Below are 14,392 nucleotides of genomic sequence, written 5' to 3'. Positions count from 1 at the left end.
TTCCAACCTAGGTTACTGTCCACCCCCAACCTTTATACTTCTTATCCATTCTGTCTACAAAATCAAGTCCAAATGTTAGGTCTGATCATACCCCACTCCTCTGCTACAGAACATTCAGCAGCTCACCAAGGCCCACTAGAGAAAGATGGAGCCTTCAATCATTGCATTAAACCCTTCTGAAACTGGCACTCCTGTCATCCTCTTCTACTTTTCCTATGCTCGGTTTACAGTGGTTAACACATCAAAAATAGAAGTCATCAGAAGAAAACTCCCAAAATCTCTAACCACCTTTGCCCACCTACTCCCATCTGTGCCAACACAGTCTCCCTGTAACTGTGGATAACGGGTCACTGCTCCTATCTAAGACCAATTCTTCCACTTGGGCACCTGATCCCACTTCATCTTGCTTCATCAGAGAGAGAATTACTGCAATTCTCCCATCTCTCCTTAAATCCAGCAATATATAAAAATAGCAAAGCTCTGCAACCAAGTTAGATTTGTGTTGGGAATGCAGAGCTGGGTCAATATTTGAAAATCCATCAATGTAATCCTCCAAATTAACAGGCTTAAGAGGAAAACCCACATAATCATATCGATTGATGCAGAAAATCAACTGAAAAAATTCAACACCATTCATGATTTAAAAAAAAACTCAACAAATAGGAGTAGAGGGGAATCTCCTCAACTTGATAAAGAGCAACTATGAAAAACCTACAGCCTACATCATACTTAACAGTGAAAGACTAGATGTTTTCCCCTAAGATTAGGAACAAGATAAGGATGTTTGATCTCACTACACTGGAAATGGAAGTCCTAACTAGTGCAATAAGGCAAGAAAAGTAAACAAAAGGCATGTATATTGGAAATAAAGAAATAAAACTGTACCTATCCACAGATGATATGATGGCTTATGTGAAAAAAAATCACATAGAATCTACAAAACAAAAAAACTATTAAGACTGATATGTGAGGGATACAGCAACATCAGCAAGATACAGGGCTAGGAGGTCCCAATGTTCATCACCCCCATAAACAACAAATAAATAACTACAAATCAACAAAAATAGGGATTGCATTGAATCTGTAGATCACTTTGGGTAGTATGGATATTTTAACAATTTTAATTCTTCCAACCCATGAACATGAGATATCTTTCCATTTATTTGTGTCCTTTTCAATTTCTTTCATCAATGTCTTATAGTTTTCAGTGTAAAGATCTTTCACTTCCTTGATTAAATTTATTCATAAGTACTTTATTCTTTCTCATGGTACTGTGAATGGGATTGTTTCCTTAATTTCTCTTTCTGATAGTTCATTACTGGTGTATAGAAATGAAACTTATTTTTGTAAATTGATTTTGTATCCTGCAACTTTATTGAAATTGTTTATTAATACAATAGTTTTCTAATGGAGTCTTTAAAGTTTTCTATATATAATATGTAATCTGCAAATAGAGACAATTTTACTCCTTCCCACTCCAAAACAATGCCTTCTATTTATTTTTCTTACCTAAATGTTCTGGCTGGGGCTTCCAGTACTTTGTTGAATAAAAAGGGTAAGAATGGTAATTCTTGTCTTACGCCTGATCTCAGGTAAAAAGTGTTCAGCTCTTCACCATTCTTTCTGGTATTAGTTGTGGGCTTGTCCTATATGGCCTTTATTATGTTGAGGTATAGTCCCTCTATATCCAGTTTGTTGAGAGTTTCTATACTAAAAGGATGTTGAATTTTGTCAAATGTTTTTTCTGCATCTATTGAGAAGATCATATGACTTTTATCCTTTATTGTGTTAATGTGGTGTATCACATTTATTGATTTGTGTATGTTGAACCATCCCAGTATCCCTGAAATAAATTGTGCTTGATCATGTTGTATAATCCCTTTAATGTATTATTGAATTTGGTTGGCTAATATTTTGTTGAGGATTTTTGCATCCATGTTCATCAGGGATATTGATCTATAGCTTTCTTTTCTTGTAGTGCCCTTGTCTGGCTTTGATATCAAGGTAATGTTGGCTTTGTAAAATGAGCTGGGAAGTGTTCTCTCATTTTCTATATTTTGGAAGAGTTTGAGAAGATTTGGTATTAATTCTTCTTTAAATGTTTGGTAGAATTCACCCAAGAAACCATCTACTGTTGGCCTTTTCTTGTTAAGAGATTTTTTACTGTTTATTCAATTTTCTTCCTAGTAATTGCACTGTTCAGATTTTCTATTTCTTCCTGATTCAGTCATGGTAGGTTTTATGTTTCTAGTAATGTATCCATTTCTTCTAGGTTGTCTAATTTGTTAGCATATAATTGTTCATAGTAATCTCTCATGAGCCTTTGTATTTCTGTGGTATCAACTGTAATTTCTCCTCTCTCATTTCTGATTTTATTTGTTTGAGTCCTCTCTCTTTTTTCCTTGGTAAGTCTACCTAATGATTTTTCAGTTGTTTATTTTTTTAGAAAAAGTAGCACTTAGTTTTATTGATCTTTTCTATTTTCTTTTTAGTCTCTGTTTCATTGATTTCTCCTCTGATCTTTGTTATTTTCTTCTTTCTGCTAACATGGGGCTTATTTTGTTCTTCTTCTTCTAATACATTGGGTGTAAAGTTAGGTGTTTATTTGAGATTTTTCTCATTTCTTAATGAAGGCTTTTTTCACTAGAAACTTCCCTCTTAGAACTGCTTTTGCTGCATCCCATAAGTTTTAGTATGTTTTGTTTTCATTTTCATCTATCTCAAGGTATTATTTTTATTTCTCTTTTGATTTCTTCTTTAACATGTTGGATTTTCCAAAGCATGTTATTTAATCTCCACTTCTTTGTGATTTTTTTTCCGTTTTCTTCTTGTAAATGATTTCTAGTTTCAGATCATTGTGATCAGAAATGATACTTGATATGATTTCAATCTTCTTAAATTTATTAAGACTTGATTTGTCACCCAACATATGATCTACCCTGGATAATGTTCCATGTGAGCTTGAGAAGAATGTGTACTCTGCTGTTCTTGCATGAAATGTTCTATATATATATATGTTTGTTCCATCTGTCCTAACATGTAGATTAAGTCCAATGTTTTCTTATTGACTTTCTGTCTGGATAGTCTATTGTCGAAAGCAGGGTATTGCTTTTATTGTATTGATGCATATTTCTCCCCTCAGATCCGCTAATATTTGCTTTATATATTTAGGTGCTCCTATGTTTGGTGTATAAATATTTAAAATTGTTATACCTTCTAGATGAATTGACCCTTTTATTATTATATAATGACATTCTTTGTCTCTTGTTACAATCTTTGTAAAGTCTATTTTGTCTGATATAAATGTAGCTTATCCTGCTTTCTTTTAGTTTTCATCTGATGGAATATTGTTTTCCATCTCTTCACTTTCACTTTATGTGTGTCCTTAAAGCTGTGGGGAGTCTCTTGTAGGCAACATATACTTCATATACTTGGAAATTTTTAAAATTCTTAAATTCTTCTTGATATTTTTTTCAAGACAGTCTTTTTTTTTTTTTTTTTTTTTTTTTTTTTTGGCCTCACTGTGCGGCTTGTGGGATCTTAGTTCCCTGACCAGGGATTGAACCTGGGCCCTCAGAAGTGAAAGCACAGAGTCCTAAAAACTGGACCACCAGGGAATTCCCCAGTTGGAACTTCTTTTTAAGCCATTAAGCCATTTTATGCCTTTTGACTGGAGAATTTATTCTATTTATATTTAAAGTAGTTATTCATATTATGGACTTACTGTTTCCATTTCATTCATTATTTTCAGGTTGTTTTTTAATTCCTTTCTTCCTTTATTCCTTTCTTGTTCTCTTCATTTGTGATTTGATGTACTGTACTGGTATGCTTAGATTCCTTTCTATATACTGTAGGCATTTGCTTTATAGTTACCTTGAGGCTTACATAAAACATATTAGACTTTTAACACTCTATTTTAAGCTGATAACTAACTTTGAACACGTACCAAACTCCTCCGCCCCCAAATTATATGTTTTTGATGTCAAAATTCCACCTTTTTACACTGTGTAACCATTAAAAAATTATGTTATGAGGATTAACCAAGATGACGGAGTAGAAGGACGTGCTCTCACTCCCTCTTGCGAGAGCACCAGAATCACAATTGGCTGCTGGACAATCATCGACAGGAAGACACTGGAACTCACCAAGGAGGATACCCCACGTCCAAGGACAGAGGAGAAGCCACACTGAGACGGTAGGAGGGGCGCAATCACAGTAAAATCAAATCCCATAACTGCTGGGTGGGTAACTCACAGACTGGTGAACAATTATACCACAGAAGTCCACCCACTGGAGTGAAGGTTCTGAGCCCCACGTCAGGCTTCCCAACCTGGGGGTCCGGCAACGGGAGGAGGAATTCCTAGAGAATCAAACCTTGAAGCCTAGTGGGAATTGATTGCAGGACTTCGACAGGACTGGGGGAAACAGAGACCCCACTCTTTGAGGGCACACACAAAGTAGTGTGCGCATCGGGACCCAGGGGAAGGAGCAGTGACCCTGGGGGAGACTGAACCAGACCTACCTGCTGGTGTTGGGGGGTCTCCTGCAGAGGTGGGGGGTGGCTCTGTTTCACCGCGGGGACAAGGACACTGGCAGTGGAGGTTCTGGGAAGTGCTCCTTGGCGTGAGTCCTCCCAGAGTCTGCCATTAACCCCATCAAAGAGCCCAGGTAGGCTCCAGTGTTGGGTTGCCTCAGGCAAAACAACCAACAGGGAGGGAACCCAGCCCCACCCATCAACAGTTAAGTGGATTAAAGTGTTACGGAGCTCTGTCCACCACAGCAACAGTCAGCTCTACCCACCACCAGAGCCTCCCATCAAGCCTCTTAGATAGCCTCAACCACCAGAGGACAGACAGCAGAAACAAGAAAAACTACAATCCTGCAGCCTGTGGACCAAAAACCACAGTTACAGAAAGATAGACAAGATGAAAAGGCAGAGGGCTATATATCAGATGAAGGAACAAGAAAAAACCCCAGAAAAACAACTAAATGAAGTGGAGATAGGCAACCTTCAAGAAAAAGAATTCAGAATAATGATAGTGAAGATGATCCAGGACCTCGGAATAAGAATGGAGGCAAAGATTGAGAAGATGCAAGAAATGATTAACAAAGATCTAGAAGAATTAAAGAACAAACAGAGATGACCAATACAATAACTGAAATGAAAACTACACTAGAAGGAATCAATAGCAGAATAACTGAGGCAGAAGAACGGATAAGTGACCTGGAAGACAGAATGGTGGAATTCACTGCTGCAGAACAGAATAAAGAAAAAAGAATGAGAAGAAATAAAGACAGCCTAAGAGACCTCTGGGACAACATTAAATGCAACAACATTCGCATTATAGGGGTCCCAGAAGAGAAGAGAGAGAGAAAGGGCCAGAGAAAATATTTGAAGAGATTATAGTCAAAAACTTCCCTAACATGGGAAAGGAAATAGCCACCCAAGTCCAGGAAGCGCAGAGAGTCCCATACAGGATAAACCCAAGGAGAAACACGCCAAGACACACAGTAATCAAAATGGCAAAAATTAAAGACAAAGAAAAATTCTTGAAAGCAGCAAGGGAAAAACGACAAATAACATACAAGGGAACTCCCATAAGGTTAACAGCTGATTTCTCAGCAGAAACTCTACAAGCCAGAAGGGAGTGGCATGATATACTTAAAGTGATGAAAGGGAAGAACCTACAACCAAGATTACTCTACCCGGCAAGGATCTCATTTAGATTTGATGGAGAAATCAAAAGCTTTACAGACAAGCAAAAGCTAAGAGAATTCAGCACCACCAAACCAGCTCTACAACAAATGCTAAAGGAACTTCTCTAAGTGGGAAACACAAGGGAGGAAAAGGACCTACAAAAACAAACCCATAACAATTAAGAAAATGGTCATAGGAACATACATATTGATTATTACCTTAAACGTGAATGGATTAAACGTTCCAACCAAAAGACACAAGCTCCCGGAATGGATTCCAAAACAAGACCCATATATATGCTGTCTACAAGAGACCCACCTCAGACCTAGGGTCACATACAGACTGAAAGTGAGGGGATGGAAAAAGATATTCCATGCAAATGGAAATCAAAAGAAAGCTGGAGTAGCAATTCTCATATCAGACAAAATAGACTTTAAAATAAAGACTATTACAAGAGACAAAGAAGGACACTATATAATGATCAAGGGATCGATCCAAGAGGAAGGTATAACAATTGTAAATATTTATGCACCCAACATAGGAGCACCTCAATACATAAGGCAAGTACTAACAGCCATAAAAGGGGAAATCGATAGCAACACAATCATAGTAGGGGACTTTAACACCCCACTTTCACCAATGGACAGATCATCCAAAATGAAAATAAATAAGGAAACACAAGCTTTAAATGATACATTAAACAAGATGGACTTAATTGATATTTATCGGACATTCCACCCAAAAACAACAGAATACACATTTTTCTCAAGTGCTCATGGAACATTCTCCAGGATAGATCATATCTTGGGTCACAAATCAAACCTTGGTAAATTTAAGAAAATTGAAATCGTATCAAGTATCTTTTCCGACCACAACGCTATGAGACTAGATATCAATTACAGGAAAAGATCTGTAAAAAATACAAACACATGGAGGCTACACAATACATTACTTAATAATGAAGTGATTACTGAAGAAATCAAAGGGGAAATCAAAAAATACCTAGAAATAACTGACAATGGAGATACGACGACCCAAAACCTATGGGACGCAGCAAAAGCAGTGCTAAGAGGGAAGTTTATAGCAATACAAGCCTACCTCAAGAAACAGGAAACATCTCGAATAAACAACCTAACCTTGCACCTAAAGCAATTAGAGAAAGAAGAACAAAAAAACCCCAAAGCCAGCAGAAGGAAAGAAATTATAAAGATCAGGTCAGAAATAAATGAAAAAGAAATGAAGGAAACAATAGCAAAAATCAATGAAACTAAAAGCTGGTTCTTTGAGAAGATAAACAAAATTGATAAGCCATTAGCCAGACTCATCAAGAAAAAGAGGGGGAGGACTCAGATCAATAGAATTAGAAATGAAAAAGGAGAAATAACCACTGACACTGCAGAAATACAAAAGATCATGAGAGATTACTACAAGCAACTCTATGCCAATAAAATGGACAACCTGGAAGAAATGGACAGATTCTTAGAAATGCACAAACTGCCGAGACTGAACCAGGAAGAAATAGAAAATATGAACAGACCAATCACAAGCACTGAAATTGAAACTGTGATTAAAAACCTTCCAACAAACAAAAGCCCAGGACCAGATGGCTTCACAGGTGAATTCTATCAAACATTTAGAGAAGAGCTAACACCTATCCTTCTCAAACTCTTCCAAAATATTGCAGAGGGAGGAACACTCCCAAACTCATTCTACGAGGCCACCATCACCCTGATACCAAAACCAGACAAAGATGTCACAAAGAAAGAAAACTACAGGCCAATATCACTGATGAACATAGATGCAAAAATCCTCAACAAAATACTCGCAAACAGAATCCAACAGCACATTAAAAGGATCATACACCATGATCAAGTGGGGTTTATCCCAGGAATGCAAGGATTCTTCAATATACGCAAATCAATCAATGTGATACACCATATTAACAAATTGAAGGAGAAAAACCATATGATCATCTCAATAGATGCAGAGAAAGCTTTCGACAAAATTCAACACCCATTTATGATAAAAGCCCTGCAGAAAGTAGGCATAGAGGGAACTTTCCTCAACATAATAAAGGCCATATATGACAAACCCACAGCCAACATTGTCCTCAATGGTGAAACACTGAAACCATTTCCACTAAGATCAGGAACAAGACAAGGTTGCCCACTCTCACCACTATTATTCAACATAGTTTTGGAAGTGTTAGCCACAGCAATCAGAGAAGAGAAAGAAATAAAAGGAATCCAAATCGGAAAAGAAGAAGTAAAGCTGTCACTATTTGCAGATGACATGATACTATACATAGAGAATCCTAAAGAGGCTACCAGAAAACTCCTAGAGCTAATCAATGAATTTGGTAAAGTAGCAGGATACAAAATTAATGCACAGAAATCTCTTGCGTTTCTATACACAAATGACGAAAAATCTGAAAGTGAAATTAAGAAAACACTCCCGTTTACCATTGCAACAAAAAGAATAAAATATCTAGGAATAAACCTACCTAAGGAGACAAAAGACCTGTATGCAGAAAATTATAAGACACTGATGAAAGAAATTAAAGATGATACAAATAGATGGAGAGATATACCATGTTCCTGGATTGGAAGAATCAACATTGTGAAAATGACTCTACTACCCAAAGCAATCTACAGATTCAATGCAATCCCTATCAAACTACCACTGGCATTTTTCACAGAACTAGAACAAAAAATTTCACAATTTGTATGGAAACACAAAAGACCCCGAATAGCCAAAGCAATCTTGAGAACGAAAAATGGAGCTGGGGGAATCAGGCTCCCTGACTTCAGACTATACTACAAAGCTTCAGTAATCAAGACAGTTTGGTACTGGCACAAAAACAGAAATATAGATCAATGGAACAGGATAGAAAGCCCAGAGATAAACCCACACACATATGGTCACCTTATCTTTGATAAAGGAGGCAAGCATATACAGTGGAGAAAAGACAGCCTCTTCAATAAGTGGTGCTGGGAAAATTGGACAGGTACATGTAAAAGTATGAAATTAGAACACTCCCTGACACCATGCACAAAAATAAACTCCAAATGGATTAAAGACCTAAGTGTAAGGCCAGACACTATCAAACTCTTAGAGGAAAACATAGGCAGAACACTCTATGACATACATCACAGCAAGATTCTTTTTGACCCAGCTCCCAGAGAAATGGAAATAAGAACACAAATAAACAAATGGGACCTAATGAAACTTAAAAGCTTTTGCACAGCAAAGGAAACCATAAACAAGACCAAAAGACAACCCTTAGAATGGGAGAAAATATTTGCAAATGAAGCAACTGACAAAGGATTAATCTCCAAGATTTACAAGCAGCTCATGCAGCTCAATAACAAAAAAACGAACAACCCAATCCAAAAATGGGCAGAAGACCTAAATAGACATTTCTCCAAAGAAGATATACAGATGGCCTACAGACACATGAAAGAATGCTCAACATCATTAATCATTAGAGAAATGCAAATCAAAACTACAATGAGATATCATCTCACACCGGTCAGAATGGCCATCATCAAAAAATCTAGAAACAATAAATGCTGGAGAGGGTGTGGAGGAAAGGGAACACTCTTGCACTGTTGGTGGGAATGTAAATTGATACAGCCACTATGGAGAACAGTATGGAGGTTCCTTAAAAAACTACAAATAGAACTACCATACGACCCAGCAATCCCACTACTGGGCATATACCCTGAGAAAACCATAGGTCAAAAAGTATCATGTACCACAATGTTCATTGCAGCTCTATTTACAATAGCCAGGACCTGGAAGCAACCTAAATGTCCATCGACAGACGAATGGATAAAGAAGATGTGGCACATATATACAATGGAATATTACTCAGCCATAAAAAGAAATGAAATGGAGGTATTTGTAATGAGGTGGATGGAGTTAGAGTCTGTCATACAGAGTGAAGTAAGTCAGAAAGAGAAAAACAAATACAGTATGCTAACACATATATACGGAATCTAAGGAAAAAAAAAAAAAAGGCCATGAAGAACCTAGTGGCAAGACGGGAATAAAGACACAGACTTACTAGAGAATGGACTTGAGGATATGGGGAGGGGGTGGGGTGAGATGTGACAGGGTAAGAGAGTGTCATGGACATATATACACTATCAAATGTAAATTAGATAGCTAGTGGGAAGCAGCCGCATAGAACAGGGAGATCAGCTCGGTGCTTTGTGACCACCTAGAGGGGTGGGATGGGGAGGGTGGGAGGGAGGGAGATGCAAGAGGGAAGAGAAATGGGAACATATTGTATATGTATAACTGATTCACTTTGTTATAAAGCAGAAGCTAACACACTATTGTAAGGCAATTATACTTCAATAAAGATGTTTAAAAAAAATAAAAAATAAAAAAAAAATAAAGTGATGAAAGGGAAGAACCTACAACCAAGATTACTCTACCTGGCAAGGATCTCATTTAGATTTGATGGAGAAATCAAAAGCTTTACAGACAAGCAAAAGCTAAGAGAATTCAGCACCACCAAACCAGCTCTACAACAAATGCTAAAGGAACTTCTCTAAGTGGGAAACACAAGAGAAGAAAAGGACCTACAAACACAAACCCAAAACAATTAAGAAAATGGTCATAGGAACATACATATCAATAATTACCTTAAACGTGAATGGATTAAATGCCCCAACCAAAAGACATAGACTGGCTGAATGGATACAAAAACAAGACCCATATATATGCTGTCTACAAGAGACCCACTTTAGACCTAGGGATACATACAGACTGAAAGTGAGGGGATGGAAAAAGATATTCCATGCAAACGGAAATCAAAAGAAAGCTGGAGTAGCTATACTCATATCAGATAAAATAGACTTTAAAATAAAGAATGTTACAAGAGACAAGGAAAGACACTACATAATGATCAAGGGATCAATCCAAGAAGAAGATATAACAATTATAAATATATATGCACCCAACATAGGAGCACCTCAATACATAAGGCAACTGCTAACAGCCATAAAAGAGGAAATTGACAGTAACACAATAATAGTGGGGGACTTTAACACCTCACTTACACCAATGGACAGATCATCCAAAATGAAAATAAATAAGGAAACAGAAGCTTTAAATGACACAATAGACCAGATAGATTTAATTGATATTTATAGGACATTCCATCCAAAAACAGCAGATTATACGTTCTTCTCAAGTGCGCACGGAACATTCTCCAGGATAGATCACATCTTGGGTCACAAATCAAGCCTCAGTAAATTTAAGAAAATTGAAATCATATCAAGCATCTTTTCTGACCACAACGCTATGAGATTAGAAATGAATTACAGGGAAAAAAACGTAAAAAAGACAAACACATGGAGGCTAAACAATACGTTACTAAATGACCAAGAGATCACTGAAGAAATCAAAGAGGAAATCAAAAAATACCTAGAGAAATATGACAATGAAAACACGACGACCCAAAACCTATGGGATGCAGCAAAAGCAGTTCTAAGAGGGAAGTTTATAGCTATACAAGCCTACCTAAAGAAACAAGAAAAATCTCAAGTAAACAATCTAACCTTACACCTAAAGAAACTAGAGAAAGAAGAACAAACAAAACCCAAAGTTAGCAGAAGGAAAGAAATCATAAAGATCAGAGCAGAAATAAATGAAATAGAAACAAAGAAAACAGTAGCAAAGATCAATAAAACTAAAAGCTGGTTCTTTGAGAAGATAAACAAAATTGATAAGCCATTAGCCAGACTCATCAAGAAAAAGAGGGAGAGGACTCAACTGAATAAAATCAGAAATGAAAAAGGAGAAGTTACAACAGACACTGCAGAAATACAAAGCATCCTAAGAGACTACTACAAGCAACTCTATGCCAATAAAATGGACAACCTGGAAGAAATGGACAAATTCTCAGAAAGGTATAACCTTCCAAGACTGAACCAGGAAGAAACAGAAAATATGAACAGACCAATCACAAGTAATGAAATTGAAACTGTGATTAAAAATCTTCCAACAAACAAAAGTCCAGGACCAGATGGCTTCACAGGTGAATTCTATCAAACATTTAGAGAAGAGCTAACACCTATCCATCTCAAACTCTTCCAAAAAATTGCAGAGGAAGGAACACTCCCAAACTCATTCTACGAGGCCACCATCACCCTGATACCAAAACCAGACAAAGACACTACAAAGAAAGAAAATTACAGACCAATATCACTGATGAATATAGATGCAAAAATCCTCAACAAAATACTAGCAAACAGAATCCAACAACACATTAAAAGGATCATACACCACGATAAAGTGGGATTTATCCCAGGGATGCAAGGATTCTTCAATATATGCAAATCAATCAATGTGATACACCATATTAACAAATTGAAGAATAAAGACCATATGATCATCTCAATAGATGCAGAAAAAGCTTTTGACAAAATTCAACACCCATTTCTGATAAAAACTCTCCAGAAAGTGGGCATAGAGGGAACCTACCTCAACATAATAAAGGCCATATATGACAAACCCACAGCCAACATCATTCTCAATGGTGAAAAACTGAAAGCATTTCCTCTAAGATCAGGAACGAGACAAGGATGTCCACTCTCACCACTATTATTCAACATAGTTCTGGAAGTCCTAGCCACGGCAATCAGAGAAGAAAAAGAAATAAAAGGAATACAAATTGGAAAAGAAGAAGTAAAACTGTCTCTGTTTGCGGATGACATGATATTATACATAGAGAATCCTAAAACTGCCACCAGAAAACTGCTAGAACTAATTAATGAATATGGTAAAGTTGCAGGATACAAAATTAATGCACAGAAATCTCTTGCGTTCCTATACACTAATGATGAAGAATCTGAAAGAGAAATTAAGGAAACACTCCCATTTACCATTGCAACAAAAAGAATAAAATACCTAGGAATAAACCTACCTAGGGAGACAAAAGACCTGTATGCAGAAAACTATAAGACACTGATGAAAGAAGTTAAAGATGATACCAACAGATGGAGAGATATACCATGTTCTTGGATTGGAAGAATCAACATTGTGAAAATGACTATACTACCCAAAGCAATCTACAGATTCAATGCAATCCCTATCAAATTACCAATGGCATTTTTTACAGAACTAGAACAAATCATCTTAAAATTTGTATGGAGACACAAAAGATCCCGAATAGCCAAAGCAGTCTTGAGGGAAAAAAAACGGAGCTGGAGGAATCAGACTCCCTGACTTCAGACTATACTACAAAGCTACAGTCATCAAGACAATATGGTACTGGCACAAAAACAGAAACATAGATCAATGGAACAAGATAGAAAGCCCAGAGTCAGCTCTACCCACCACCAGAGCCTCCCATCAAGCCTCTTAGATAGCCTCAACCACCAGAGGGCAGACAACAGAAGCAAGAAAAACTATAATCCTGCAGCCTGTGGACCAAAAACCACAGTTACAGAAAGATAGAGAAGATGAAAAGGCAGAGGGCTATGTACCAGATGAAGGAACAAGAAAAAACCCCAGAAAAACAACTAAATGAAGTGGAGATAGGCAACCTTCCAGAAAAAGAATTCAGAATAATGATAGTGAAGATGATCCAGGACCTTGGAATAAGAATGGAGGCAAAGATTGAGAAGATGCAAGAAATGATTAACAAAGACCTAGAAGAATTAAAGAACAAACAAACAGAGATGACCAATACAATAACTGAAATGAAAACTACACTAGAAGGAATCAATAGCAGAATAACTGAGGCAGAAGAACGGATAAGTGACCTGGAAGACAGAATGATGGAATTCACTGCTGCGGAACAGACTAAAGAAAAAAGAATGAAAAGAAATGAAGACAGCCTAAGAGACCTCTGGGATAACATTAAACGCAACAACATTCGCATTATAGGGGTCCCAGAAGGAGAAGAGAGAGAGAAAGGACCAGAGAAAATATTTGAAGAGATTATAGTCGAAAACTTCCCTAACATGGGAAAGGAAATAGCCACCCAAGTCCAGGAAGCGCAGAGAGTCCCATACAGGATAAACCCAAGGAGAAACACGCCGAGACACATAGTAATCAAAGTGGCAAAAATTAAAGACAAAGAAAAATTATTGAAAGCAGCAAGGGAAAAATGACAAATAACATACAAGGGAACTCCCATAAGGTTAACAGCTGATTTCTCAGCAGAAACTCTGCAAGCCAGAAGGGAGTGGCATGATATACTTAAAGTGATGAAAGGGAAGAACCTACAACCAAGATTACTCTACCCGGCAAGGATCTCATTTAGATTTGATGGAGAAATCAAAAGCTTTACAGACAAGCAAAAGCTAAGAGAATTCAGCACCACCAAACCAGCTCTACAACAAATGCTAAAGGAACTTCTCTAAGTGGGAAACACAAGAGAAGAAAAGGACCTACAAAAACAAACACAAAACAATTAAGAAAATGGTCATAAGAACATACATATCGATAATTACCTTAAACGTGAATGGATTAAATGCCCCAACCAAAAGACATAGACTGGCTGAATGGATACAAAAACAAGACCCATATATATGCTGTCTACAAGAGACCCACTTTAGACCTAGGGACACATACAGACTGAAAGTGATGGGATGGAAAAAGATATTCCATGCAAATGGAAATCAAAAGAAAGCTGGAGTAGCTATACTCATATCAGATAAAATAGACTTTAAA

This window comes from Balaenoptera ricei, chromosome X (assembly GCF_028023285.1).
Source record: "Balaenoptera ricei isolate mBalRic1 chromosome X, mBalRic1.hap2, whole genome shotgun sequence".
Lineage (NCBI taxonomy): Eukaryota > Metazoa > Chordata > Mammalia > Artiodactyla > Balaenopteridae > Balaenoptera > Balaenoptera ricei.
This window is presented reverse-complemented; position numbering follows the sequence as displayed.